Below are 13345 nucleotides of genomic sequence, written 5' to 3' on the forward strand. Positions count from 1 at the left end.
AGACCTTTCAGTCCAAAAGTTAGATAATTAGTCTGTCTCAAATTTTAGATAACCACTAAAGTAGTGTATTAAGCATTAGTATCGTGTTTGAGGTGTGCTGACAGCTGGACTGTGGGCTTAGGTATTTAGAAAAGCATGGAGAGAATGAAATGTTTTAAAGAAGTCCCAAAGGCTTATGCACTAAGCAGCTTCTCCAGGTTTCTAGAAAGCCTGAGACCTGAGTTTACTTCTGCTGCTGAGGCATGGAAGATCACAGGCCCTGACCAGAGGTAGCAATCCCTCTATAGATAAGGAGAAAAGTCTTCTATGTGGCTCTGAAAAGGCAAAATTGATATACTGGGCACCTCATTATAACAAGGAGGTCTCTGTGCCACAAGGTTTTATTGTGACCTGGATGTTGATCACCAGCTGATTAATTAGCTGGCATCATTTCAAATTCCTTTCTGGGGTAAGGTGCAAGATCCATCACTTGTCCTTGTTAAACTTTATGTGGATGGTGATTGCCCAGCTGTCTGATTTGTCTGTGTTTCTCTGTTCTCAAGGGAGTCAATAGCTCCCCTCCATTTAGTGTCATCTGCAAACTTGCTCAGTATCCCTTCCTGTCCTGCATCCAAGTCACTTATGAAGATGTGGAAGAGCACAGGGCCCAAGATGGAGCCCTGGAACTCCACCAGTGACAGGTCACCAGTCTCGTGCCACCCCAGTCACTGTCACCCTTTGTGCCTGACCCATGAGCCAGTTGCTCACCCATCACATGATGTGTTTATTCAGCTGTGTGCTATTTTGTCCAGAAGGATCCTGTGAGAGACAGTATCAAAAGCTTTGCTGAAATCCAAGATTACATCAACTGCCTTCCCTTGATCAATTATGTGGGCTACTTTGTTGTAAAAGGAAATTAGGTTTGACCAGTAGGACTTCCCCTTTATGAAGCCATGCTGGCTGTGAGTGATGACTGTGTCATCCTTCAGGTGTTTTTCAGTAACTTTCAGAATAAATAAACTCTGCATAATTTTGCCAGTTATAGAAGATACCCTGACAGGCCTGCTTTTCCTGTAGTTTCCAAGTTCATCCTTCTTGCATTTTTTGAAAATTGGGACAACATTTGCCAGCTTCCAGCCAGCTGGGGCCTCTCCAGATTCACAAGACCATTCAAAAGTTATTGAGAAAGATCTTGTGATGACATCAGCCAGCTCTTTAAATATCCTTGGATGAGTTGTTTCAGGTCCCATAGACTTAGAAGGGATCCAGGTGGAACAGCAGATCCCATGGGAGGGTCAGGGTTGACTGGGGATCATAAAAGGTTTTAGTGGTCTTAAGAAGCAGTTAAAATTTAACATTCTCAGCAAGGTATGGGTCCCTAGAAGGGAAATGTCTGTGGTCTGTATTGAATGCCTTTTCCAGAAGTTTCCTCATCTGGAGTGCTGTAGTAAGCTGTACCTGTGTTTGCTGTGATGTTGGTACAGCAACATGTTCTTCATTACTGGGAGCTTGAGTCTCCTTGGTTTGCCTAGTGAGAGAAGTGTAGGAAAGAGTTTCCTCAAGAAAACCTTAGGGTTTGATTTACTATGAAGTTATTTATTCATTCAGTGTTATCAAAACTTTCAACACTCAGTGTATCTTGCTTCTCTATAATTTGTATCAAGATCTTTGTGGAAGAACTCATGTATAATTTATAAAGTGTTTTTCTAGATTGTTTAAATAAGACTGAGCTATATTTTGCATACAAGTCAGTATTAAGCATTGAAAACATGGTATAATTTTCTCAAAATTATGGCACTTACAGCACAGAAAGAATTTTTCTGACGATTTAAGGGAAAAACAAAGGATGTAACAGACCATGTTTTTGGTGCTACTGTGACTAGCAGCAGCTGTTTACATTCTTAGTTCTGGTAGTTAAAACCCACTGATATCTTTGAGCTGCTCAGTGAGAAGGCAGCCATTCTTTTTCACCAGTATTTTTCTCATTGCTCTGCAATAGGAAGCTTCATCTCTTATCCCTTGTTTATAATAATCTGCTGAATTATTTTGAGAATGCTTTTCTTCTAGGAGTGAATTCTCAAAAAAATGACTATTTCCTATGGCACTACTGTTTCCCTTGGAGAGAAGATGCTTTTGCTTGGGTGCTGACTGTCTTCCTGGATGCCCATCTAGTATTCCCTGCTTTCTCTGTCAGCATGCTGATACTGGGGAAGTTATGGCTCTTACCTGTGGGGAGAGAGCAAAGAGCTGCCTTTTGCTTATTATGCTTATTAAACCTAAGTTTAAAGGTTATTCAGTCTTTTAAAGGTAGTTATTAGGGAACAGAATGTGGTAAGAATTTTGACAGCAAAAGGCTGACAGTGTCACCACAAGAGTGCAGTCCTGAGGGTGGTAAGGATTTGGGAGGGTGCTGTGCATCCCATCTCCTGTGCCCTTCTTGGAGCATGGCTCCTGCCATTACTTGTCCGTCCTTCGTGGTGGCTGCTCCATGGCCCAGGAAGGATTGTTACAGAGGGTTTCAAGTGCTGCAGAGAAGCTCTGAGAACCAGGTCCCTGATTCCTCCTGAAGCTGGGCACAGTTGGACTCTGTAACTCCTCTGGGCAATTATGGAAATTATTGTTTGGGTCATTTCCGCCTTAAAAGCCCCTTTCCGAGAATGCTGGTGTGCAGCTTAGAGGGTTTATTTCCTCAAGACAGATGCCAAGCCACAAGCATGGAAAATCTGAAAGATCTGAGAAACCTCTGAGAGGTCAAGAATAATATAAAGTTTTTTCAGTCTGTCATCCAAAATGCTAGTGTAGCACTGTGCATGACAGCTCTCCCAGTAACATTGAGTAAAGCGAGTTTTGGTTCTACCTCTTTTTTTACCCAGAGCCTGCTGTGTCCTTACCTGCCCTCCCACCCCAACCTTCTGTGTTCACCCAGATCCTGCAGTCTGTCTTTGTGCCTCCTATTTTTATCATAACCCTTCCTCCTCCAGCTCCTGATGCCATATAGCAATGCTGCACAAAGAAATGTCTCTGTGAGAAGCCCTAGGGTGTACGCTGCTTTCTCTTGTGTTGCACATGCATGCTTTTCTTATTTTTAGGGGTGTCACCATAGTTTAGCTCCAACATCAAAACCATTCCCTGTTCCTCATTATAGATAATTCCATAAATGTATTTCCAGTGGCATTTTTTATTTTTCATGACACTCGAACAGGAAATTAAAGCTTCCTAGTTTCAGAGATGCAGCTGTTCCTTGCTAATGTATTCAAAATAATCCCAAAAATGAGGATGTGTTTGCTGTCTTCAAGTGTTTGTTCATACTTTTCAATCTGCTAAATTTGTTTTCTTTGCACTTTGACTTGCTGATTTGTTGTTAAGTGTTCCTGAAAGCAGGTGCTTCAAATTCAGGTTTAGAAAGTAATTTCCTGTGCTTGAAAATGGGACTTTACAAAAAAGGGAGCTTTCTCTTTGCCCAAACCTGCCTTGCTCTGAGGTATTGCTTGTCTGCAGCTCTGCTTACAGCCTCAGATGATGAGTGGGCTGTCCCTCTTTGGAAGTGAGTAGACAAACCTGCTGTCCTCTGCTCACCTAACCCTGGCTCCCATGCCTTTTGGCAGGTTTAAAAAAAGGCTGTTTTTTTCCTTGTTTTCACAGAGGAAGAACATTGTGCTATTTTATCTGAGACAGGATACTTCAAAGCAGTAGTAACTATGCTGGTCTCCATACAAGACCACACATGGCTCTGGTGGCCTCAGCGTGGCAGTCTGCAAAGACCAGAGAGCAATGTCTGTGCTTGCATTTTTTGTAATTTAATCAGGTGTCACTTGTCCCTGTTAAATAAGAGGAAGACTTGCTGGAGGGAAGACTTCCTCAAATGCCTTGTAAGAGCACCATAATTTTCCATCTGGGCTATGTAAAATAAATCCTCTTGTCACACCAGTCCCTGTGGTCCAGTCTGGTGACAGGCAGCATGGCTATGGCAGGCAGCAAACCTCCAGCTTTCATTCAGGAGGAGCCAGCAATTCACCTGAGTGTGCTGCTAATGGCCTGCCACTTTCCACTGCAGAAAATGAAGCACAAAAGGTTGATGGAGAGTGACATTAGTTTCAAGATATGCCATAACGTGTCTGTGTACAGACTGTGAAACTCACTGCTTCTCTTCATGGGGAGCTTCATTGGCCCTTTATACTCATCCTCTTTTTACCTGCTCTAAATAGAGCAGGTTGTTAGGTCATCTACAAATCTCTTGTTTGCATGAGATAAAGCTTGCATCAAAATGGGTGTTTCAGAAAGTTAGAGAAACCCAGTGCTGCCAGGACAGAGAGGTGGTAATGCTTACCTTAGGGGAATGTTAATAGGAATCATCCACTGAAGTCCTCCAGACTCTGATTGGAGAGTAAATCTGAGTGGAGATGTTGATTCCGAACACGGCAGGGGAGGGCATGCAGATTGAACTTGGAAAAGCTAATTTTCCATTGCTTGGATAATCCTTTCAGAATCTGTTTTTTGAGCATCAGGGCAAGATCCTATCTCTTTATTAATGCCTCTATGGTGCCTGTGTTGGAGTGGAATGGGTGTCAGTGGATGAGTAGCTGTGCAAAGGCTGTTTCCATAACCGGTCAGCCAGAGATAGCTGTGAAGCTGACCTATTTAAATCTGTGCTATTATGCAGCACGTGGGATTTATTCTAGAAAATTATGCTGGAACTTGAGAAACACAGGAATGGCAATATGCACTCAAACAGTCAGATGAATTGCAATATTCACAGTCCATTAAGTCCAATTAAAAAATCCGCTATCATTAAAGTGGAAAACCAAAGGTCTGTGATATACATCTGTTATTTTTCAATATGTTAAGCATAACTTGTATCCATTCAAACTTCAAAATTGTAAGCTAATCTGGTGAAAGGATGAATCTTTTCAAAACACAGCATATGTTGCCTCACTATTTTCAAACCTCACCAGGAAATAGCCAGGAATTCTCTCTTATATTTTTTGGGGATCTTTTACAGACAACTGGGTTAGATCCAGATCACTGGCTCAGGCTGATAAAGAGAAAATTATGATGTTTTAACATCCAGTTTGTATTAAAGGAGAGTAGGGATTTATTTATTTATTTATATTTTCACTCTCTAGAGGATGAGCCATAGGTGCTAAATAGCTTTCTGAATGTTTTTAGCTGAAAAGAACAGCTTTCATACATTACGAAGTGGAAGGGGGAGGGAGTATTTAGTCACTTCCACAGGCATCCAAGGTTGATTCTTATATCAATAATGGCTCTATAAACTTTATACTATTGGAAAAATCAAAATACATTTTTGCTGCTGTTTTTTTACTTACTGTACTTACACTTTTTCTCCCTGAAGTAGAAAGGATGACAAAATTTTTGCCTTTATGCCTCTCAGATGAAAACAGGCACTATGAAAGCAAATTAGACAGATGAGCGGGAAGTAATGTGGTTGTTTTGTCATTTTTCAGCCTGCATACAGTGAGGTTTCTGTCTGATGGGCTGGTGAAAGGAATGCAAGGATGAGTTGCTTGCCACCATGTAATCTGTCAATATATAATTTGTCAACATATAATCTAAAGCAGCCTCTGGAGAAATAAGTGCATGCTTTGTGGTTGCATTCATAATGAATTCAATGAAATGCAGATACCTTGTATAAAGCCTGGATAATCTAGCCATAAAACTATGCTAATCAAAAAGATCTTTCTCATTTCAGGATGAAGTTCTTGTCAGCTGGCAGGGGCTCTATGTAAAAAACATGTGTCAGTGCTGTTGAAGGAAGAAAAGGACCTTCCAGTATTGGTATTCAGTTGTTTTGCCAGTTTCAGCACAGGTTGCAACACCTCTCAGAGTTCCAAGCCACTTTTTCCCCACCTGTCCCTGCCTGCTGTCTGTAATTTAGGTGCGCCTCATGAGCTCCTCTGTGAAGTTTATGTAATTAAAATAACCTTTGTGGAGGATCAAAGAACAATTCAGTTTGACTGGGAACCTTGACTTTGCTTAGTGCACTGGTTTTCTCAACACAATGAAAAATCAAGTAGCTGAGTATGACACTAATGGTCCAGAAAATACATAAGATACTAGACACAGAACACTAAGAGTAATGGGGAGAAAAATAACCTGAATTTCTCACTCATGCTCTTTGCTTCCACATTCCAATGCAGAAGCCTATATGCTGTTAGCCAGCAGGCATGGCCTCCCCACATACCACCTATCATACAGGAACTTTTTAATACAGGGTCCAGAAATCCATGGTGGGATTCTCATTCTACTCTTCATAAGCCCCCAGCTAGAGAAGAGAAATGTGTTACAAGTCTGAAGAGTCAGTCTGTGAACACTACAGCTCTCCTTCAAAGAAAGTAAATTCCTGGTACTTACCAGCACACTTTTTGCTCACCATTTTATTTTTATGAGCTCTAAATATATGAAAATGAAATGAAAAAGCTGTAAAATTTTCAAGTCTAAGATAGAACAATGTGAACTGATCAAAACTGGCATTGATACAGTCTCTCTTTCCTCTTGCTGTATGTTCCTGGCACCTTCTTTACACCAAGCTGAGTGTTTTTCTGACTAAGCTGCGAGCCAAATTGGTAAAAATAGACTCCCAAACTGCTGACCAAACATTTCCCCTCCTTTCTTCAATCAGATCTAATGCTCATGTACTATATGCTGTGTTGATTCAGCATTCAAAACCAATGAAATAAAGAGCCAGTCTGTTTCTTTGTATTTCTCATACTGGTTTGCTTTCCCACAAGGATCAGCAAGCTTGCTCTTACCCCACAGCTGTGACCAATTCACAGGAGAGCTTGAGGAAGGGGAGGCAAAGGAGAAGAGCTTTTTTTGTTGTTGTTAGTAGAAGCCTAACTAGAGAGGTTTAGGCTTAAGAGTGGTTCAGGATACTCAAAATTGACCTGAAGCCCTCTGAGAAATGGTCCAGCCTGTGCTTGGCTGCAAGAGCACTGGCAAAGTGTGAGAGAGTTGTCTTGCTGGGGAGTTTCAGGGCTAAACCATCTCTTTTGCTGATCACAGTTCTGGGTTCAGTTTCTGACATAGTGTATAAGCCTAAAGCAACTCACTGTGTAAGTGGTTTAAGCTTAGACTGAAAGTGTGGCCCCAGAGTCTAAAAATGTGCAACTGATAAAAAGTATATTGAATTGGTACTTGTCCCATGGAATTGGGAACTGAAGTAGTTCAGAGAGCAGATTCAGCTACTAATGATGGCTGGATTGGATTCCAGTTGCATCAGCTTGCATGAACTGTCTATAATGTGCCTGCAGAGCATCAGTGCTGGCTGGCACAGCAGAGAGAGCAGGGGAGAAGAGGACAAGGCTATAGCATCATAGGCTTAAATTGCAATGACATTTTGTGCTGGAGTGAGCTGAGCAGCAGGTTACATCTGTCCAGGTGGGGAGACTTAATCAGTGCAACTACAATCAGCCTAGACCAGAAAAAAGAAGGGGGAGCGGCAGGTGGAGAGTGCACCATGCACTCCATGTTGAAATGGATTGATGGAGGGTGGGAGGAGGTCTGGGGTGCTCTTTTCCTCTCTGTTTTTAAGCACTTGGCTTTGCTGGTTCAGAGGTATGAATTGTATGAAGCACTACCTGAAAAATCTTCTGGGGCATGTAGATGCAGTCCAGAGTGACATTTGTTCAAATCAGCTTTTGAGGAAGGTAAGGGTTTTTCTTCTTGCTGGCCTTACCCAGCTCATCCGGAAACTCAGCACAGTTTTGCAATTCTGAGCTGTGACATTCAGTTCCAAATGAAATTCAGTTCCTAATGTTGAGTGAGATGTTTCTTATAGCAGACAGTGATATTATACATGTTATACAGGCCGTTCTCCAGGGGAATTCATGGCCTGCAAATGTGCAAAAGCTCTAGTGGTCCATTTTCTTTAGATGTTACTTTACTTTTTTCATATTTTCATTCTGCTTCTTCTATGTTCTGTACAAGGCACAACATTCTCATCCTAGAATGTGATATTGTTGACTCACGTGTTACTGCACTTTCATGGCAGGGAAGCATGAATTTGATCTACTATTGTTTTAGTTCTTCTCCTACTCTGTGTATTTAGAATTTAGATTGATTACTGCAACTATTATTGTAATATAGGAACTAGGTGTAAATATTCAAATTGGTACTTCTAAGGCTAAATTTCTAAAAGCAAGGTGTACAACACTTGCTGTACAGATTGGTTCCAAAGGGACTGGCTAGGTGCTGAGGGTTTCTAAAACTCCCAGCTATATTTACTCTCTGCTGGTAAATAAGAGACCTAGAGACCAAACTAGAAACCTGATGGGACTTGGAAACTTGCATTTTATTAAACGGTTTTTACTTTTTTGTTTGTTTTTTTTTCAATGTAAATACCAGCACAAGCCTACGATGACAGGGAAGCAGAGAAAGAAAGGTGAAGCAATCTGTTCTTGGTATTGCTGAGTTATTGGAGCTTGCCTCAGTTTGTTACAACCATGAGCCCTGTAATTAAATAGAATTCATTCCAGCACAGAGGATTTCTGTAAAAGCCTTTGCTCCACACACACTTCAGGTCTCTGTGAAGGGCAGAAATTTGGCATAACTGGTGAGGTTCTACCCCAGACATAAATCCTTGATGAAAATCCCAGTTATAATATTCAGCCACTGGATGTCCTCATTTTCAAAGGTCTGCAAAGGTTGATCAGCTGGAAAGCCACGTGTTGTTGACAGTTTGCAGAGCATTGCATAAAAATATTCTTGCATAAAAATATTCTGTGTGTCTTGGGTGTTGCTAAACTCCAAGCTTACCACCCATGTAGCAATGGAATCAGTTTCACTTATCAAGATAATTGAACTACTACTGGATAGAGAACATGTATTTTCTAATCTCTCTTTCTTTTCTTTTCTGTTATTTTCTTGGGTTTTTGGGGGGCTTTTTTAATGACTTAACAGTAATTTATGTAACACTTTGCTTTGCAGGACTTGCATTCCTAAACACTGAGAAGTACACTACATTTCTTCCTTTTTCCAGTGCTACCTTTGCTGGAATTTACTGCAGTTTTTACTGTGACTTTGGACAGCTGCTTTGGTTTTTAAAGTTCCTGTGAATTCTCTAGGGCACATCCCTCTGCTTGCAAGAGTCCTGATTATCTGATCCTCAAAGACTTTGCCAGGGTTGGGTAATCACATTTTCTGTCTAGCTACACCTGCCCAGAGAGCTTAACTTTGCTTGCTCTCAGAATCATAGAATGGTTTGGATTGGAAGCAACCTCAAAGATCATCTAGTTCCAGTGCCCCTGCCATGGACAGGGACCTTTCACTCCACCAGGTTGCTCAGAGCCCCATCCAACCTGGCCTGCTTTCTCCTGCAGCTCATGAGCCATCATCACCCATCTTTCCTGGGCTGCAGGCATTTCTCAGCCCAAACTTCCCCTGCAGCTAAAGCTCTCATCCAGCCTCCTCATTCTTGCAGCTCTAACAGCATCATCCTCATTGCCAAACATTCCTGTCTTCTGATTATGATTTTACATTGCGTGTCAGACATCCTCCAACAACTTATAAAAATCTGAGCTGGCAGAAAGATTGACAATGGCCTGTCTGTAGTGTGTGTGGGCTTCTTGTTTGTCCATGAAATGTGGAAAACACATTCATGAAAATCTGTATTGCTGATGTTTTCGGTTTGAAGTTGCAAGGAAAAAAGGTCTACTTCTCTTGTATTTCTGCCTTTTATTTCTTTAATTTAAGATGTTCTTAAACCACATTCTACCAAGGCAACAGCTTGTACTTGTTTTATAAACAAATTATAATTTGTTTGAAATTGTGAAAGCAGGTTTTACTGTGAGTGGAAGACACTCAGAAAAAAAATTATTGCTAGGCTTCTTTCCTTCATTAGGGAAACTGACCTTCTGGTATTAATGGATACACTTACATTAGATATCTACCATTCATGTACCAGTTTTGTTCTTACCAGGCTGGTGCCTAAGGCATCTCTCCAGCAGGAGTCAGCCTCTGTAGCTGCTGAAGTCTCTCTAAGATGACTGATGCCAGGTATGCATTTATTTATCTCCTCACTCAGTAGTTCAGCACCGAGTGAGTGCTTCAGAAAAATAGATGTACATGTTATGTTTCCACACACTGTTCTGCAGGACTGGTAGATGCTCATGGAAAGTTGCTTACCCGCTTTGCATTCTTTCATGCAGACTGTGGAAAGGGAGTCATGCCCAGGGCTGCTCAGGTGAGCAGAAACCTGGGGTGCTCCTGATAGGAGTCTCAGTCCTGGAATTTGCTCCAGCTAAGTAACTGTGGTGATTTCTGGACTCTGGAACAAGAGTTCATAAATTTCTTTCAAAATTCTTGTGAAAGATTCAGAAGATGGAAGACAGAGAAGAAAACACCATGGGCAGATCTGGATGACACAATTCTTGTCACAATTCTGTTACCTTAATCCCAAGTATGTGCTTCTGTTTCCATAATGGGGAGAAGAGCCAAGGGTGGTAGGAGCAGATGGCTCTGCAGACACAGTGAGGAGCAAAGAGCAGCTTCTGAAGGAGATGAGTGTTGCAGGGCTTCTCCTATCCCAGAGCTGCCAGCAGCTGAGGAGCTGGGAAATGGCTGACTGGAAATGAGCTCTCTCCACTCTTGGAGGCTAACTTGGCTGTGGGAGTGAATCAGAAGTCATTTCCCTGCCCTAGAAATTGTGATACTCTGAAATTTGCTCACGTTAGGCTAAATGATTGTCTCTCAGAAAACACAGCTTCTAAACTGTGGAACTGTAGGAACTGGTGACAGCCTGCAGACTGCTCAGCCTTCTCCCTCTAGGTGAAGACTTATTGATCCCTTTTTGTCATTCTGAAGGGCATTGTGGGCCATGCAAGCAGTGGTGGCAAAAACAGGTGAAGAAGAAATGGAGTCCAACACCTATGTACTGAGGTTGTACACTTCCACTTTTCCCTCCGGTGCTCATGGTCATCCCTGGAGAGCTGAAGTTTGCTGTGATTTTGCAGGGATCTACCTATTCTTTCCTCTTGTGGCTTTTGAAGAGCTCTTTGGAAAATGTCAGGTGCTGCTTTTAGGGATTGTAAAACTGGAGATTTAACTTGGAGAGATGAAAAGATATTAAAGGTTTTGCAAGCACCAAACCCTCGATGTACAGCAAACACAGAGGATTTTGCTTCCTCAGGACAAAAGCCCTGATGCAGCTCAAAATCAATAATTGATCTATTTCCATTTACAGATACATCTGCATTCATTCAGGCTAGGAAACCTTAGTCCTGGGTGAAAATTTTCCTTTTAAGCAGCTTGTACTCAGGCTGCCTACATATGTATCTGTTCAGCAAGTGGGCAACACTTAGTCCCTTCTAGAAATGAGCCAGGGACATTTTTTTCTACAGGAAGCCAAGAGTAGGACTGACAAGACAGATGGAAGCTGCTGAACTGTTACACAGCTTGTTAGGGAAGTGCAGAGCCCTTTAAAGCTGAGGCTGCAGCCAGGATTTACCTCTTGAGAAATGGCAGCAATCCCCAAAGTAAGTAGTTTGCACGGGCTACAAATCTCCTCAAAATAAGCAGCATGGATGCAGCCAGTAAGGCTGAACTCCAAATAAACCCTTTTTATTTCAGCTATAATATGGGATGACACAAACATAGTGTGACTCTCCCCTGTTTGGTACTCTGTGTCCCAGATCCCTGACTCTGCAACCACTCCAAGCTGTGGGTCACACATTTATAGACCTTCTCTAGAAAAAAATTCCTGCTATGTTCACAAGAGATCTGTGAGGAATTTTGGTTTTGCTTCAGCTGGTTAATGAAGCAGTGTTTTGCTCCAGCTGGATGCTTAATGCAGCACCTGGACAGCCCGGGCAGCACGACGCAGTCCATGGGGGATTTGTGGGATTTTTAGCTGCTAAATTCTAGACTTGTTACATGCACATGCTGCTGGCCTTTGTGAACTGTTTTGTTTTTTTTTTTCCAAAGGAATCTTGGACAAGTTTCATGATTGTGGCACCAAAAGGCCCATTGGTAGCAGGAGGCTGAGCTTGCTGCTTTCTGGTAAAAAGGCTCTTTTTTGTCCAAAGCAAATGGTCACAGCAGCAAAACCACTGTGCATCTTTTCAAGATACACATAGTGTATTGTCTGCTAAGTGTATTCTTAGAACCAGATGATCATTTCAGCTGAAACTTTGTTAAAATACCTGAATCTGAGCCAGACATGTAAGGCAGAAGACATTGTCCTGACAGCTGGAGTTTGGGGAGGTTGCAAGCAAGTAGAAACTAGATCTTACAGAAGGAAGTGCTGGGCTAGCTAATGATGGAGATTATAATCTCCTTGCATTGCTCCTGATGACAGAAGGACAAAAGGTGCCCTTCTGCTTCCTAGGGAGGATTCCAGATTAAAGAAAGGGCCTTTGTTTTTGGTGAGGGGGATTTTGGCTGAGGAAAGTTAGCAGGTAAGCCAGGATAGGAAACCTGCAGCAGCTTGGCATTGTGTGTGAGGTAGAAGCTGCCTATTTGGTGCTGAGTATACCTCCAGGAGCTAGAAAGGGCAACATGCTTTTGGTTTTGGCTTTATTTATAGCTGTTGTGTACTCTCAACTTCCCTCTTTTCAAATTCCAGCCCTGAGATCAATTAAAAATACAGCATAAACCTTCCCACCTTCCAGAAAATAAATGATGTGATCTCATGGTGGTCCTGTAGGAGATGCACAGGGTTAAGTGGGAGATTGAAAAGAATCAAGGAAAAACTGCATCATACAGCTATATCTGTATTAGGGCCAACATCTTTATCCTGGGATCAGATTCCTGCTGAGATTTTGCTTGAGGGCAGCTTGTCCTTCCTGCTGGGAAGAGAACACAGGGTGAGCCACAAGATGACCATGGCTGTGTTGGGAAAGTTGGAGGAAAAGCGACATACAGGAAAGGGGGCCCTGGCTGTGCTCTGTTTCTTGGGGGTGGCCCATGACCTAGCAGCACTTCTATCTGGAGACAACCCCATCTGTACAGCTCTTAAACCTGAGAGCACTGATGTATCTGGACAGCCTAAACCAAGGAAGGCCATGGTAGGGAGTGGGAGATGAGAAGTCAAGTCCCTGTCACAAGCAAGGAGCCTGGCGCCATGCACAGCAAAGTGGTATGGACAGCTAGGCTGCAAAATTACAGCCAAAATTACAAGGTGCTGCTTGCCAACTGTGTGGCTGAAGGGGCATGCCAGAGCAGAGTGGGTTTCCCTCTCACCCCTGTCTGGCCTCCTGTCAGCCTACGCCTCTGTGCAGTGCCTGGACAAAGCACTAAAAACTGGAAATAGAAATACAGAATTAAAAACCGGAGTAAAATGTCCAGGCCCAGGGTCTGTGTTTCTGTGATGGTTGGAAAACTGGTGGGTATAGTAGAGGTGGATTTGGAG

The sequence above is a fragment of the Melospiza georgiana genome, chromosome 3 (assembly GCF_028018845.1).
Source record: "Melospiza georgiana isolate bMelGeo1 chromosome 3, bMelGeo1.pri, whole genome shotgun sequence".
In the NCBI taxonomy this organism is placed as follows: domain Eukaryota; kingdom Metazoa; phylum Chordata; class Aves; order Passeriformes; family Passerellidae; genus Melospiza; species Melospiza georgiana.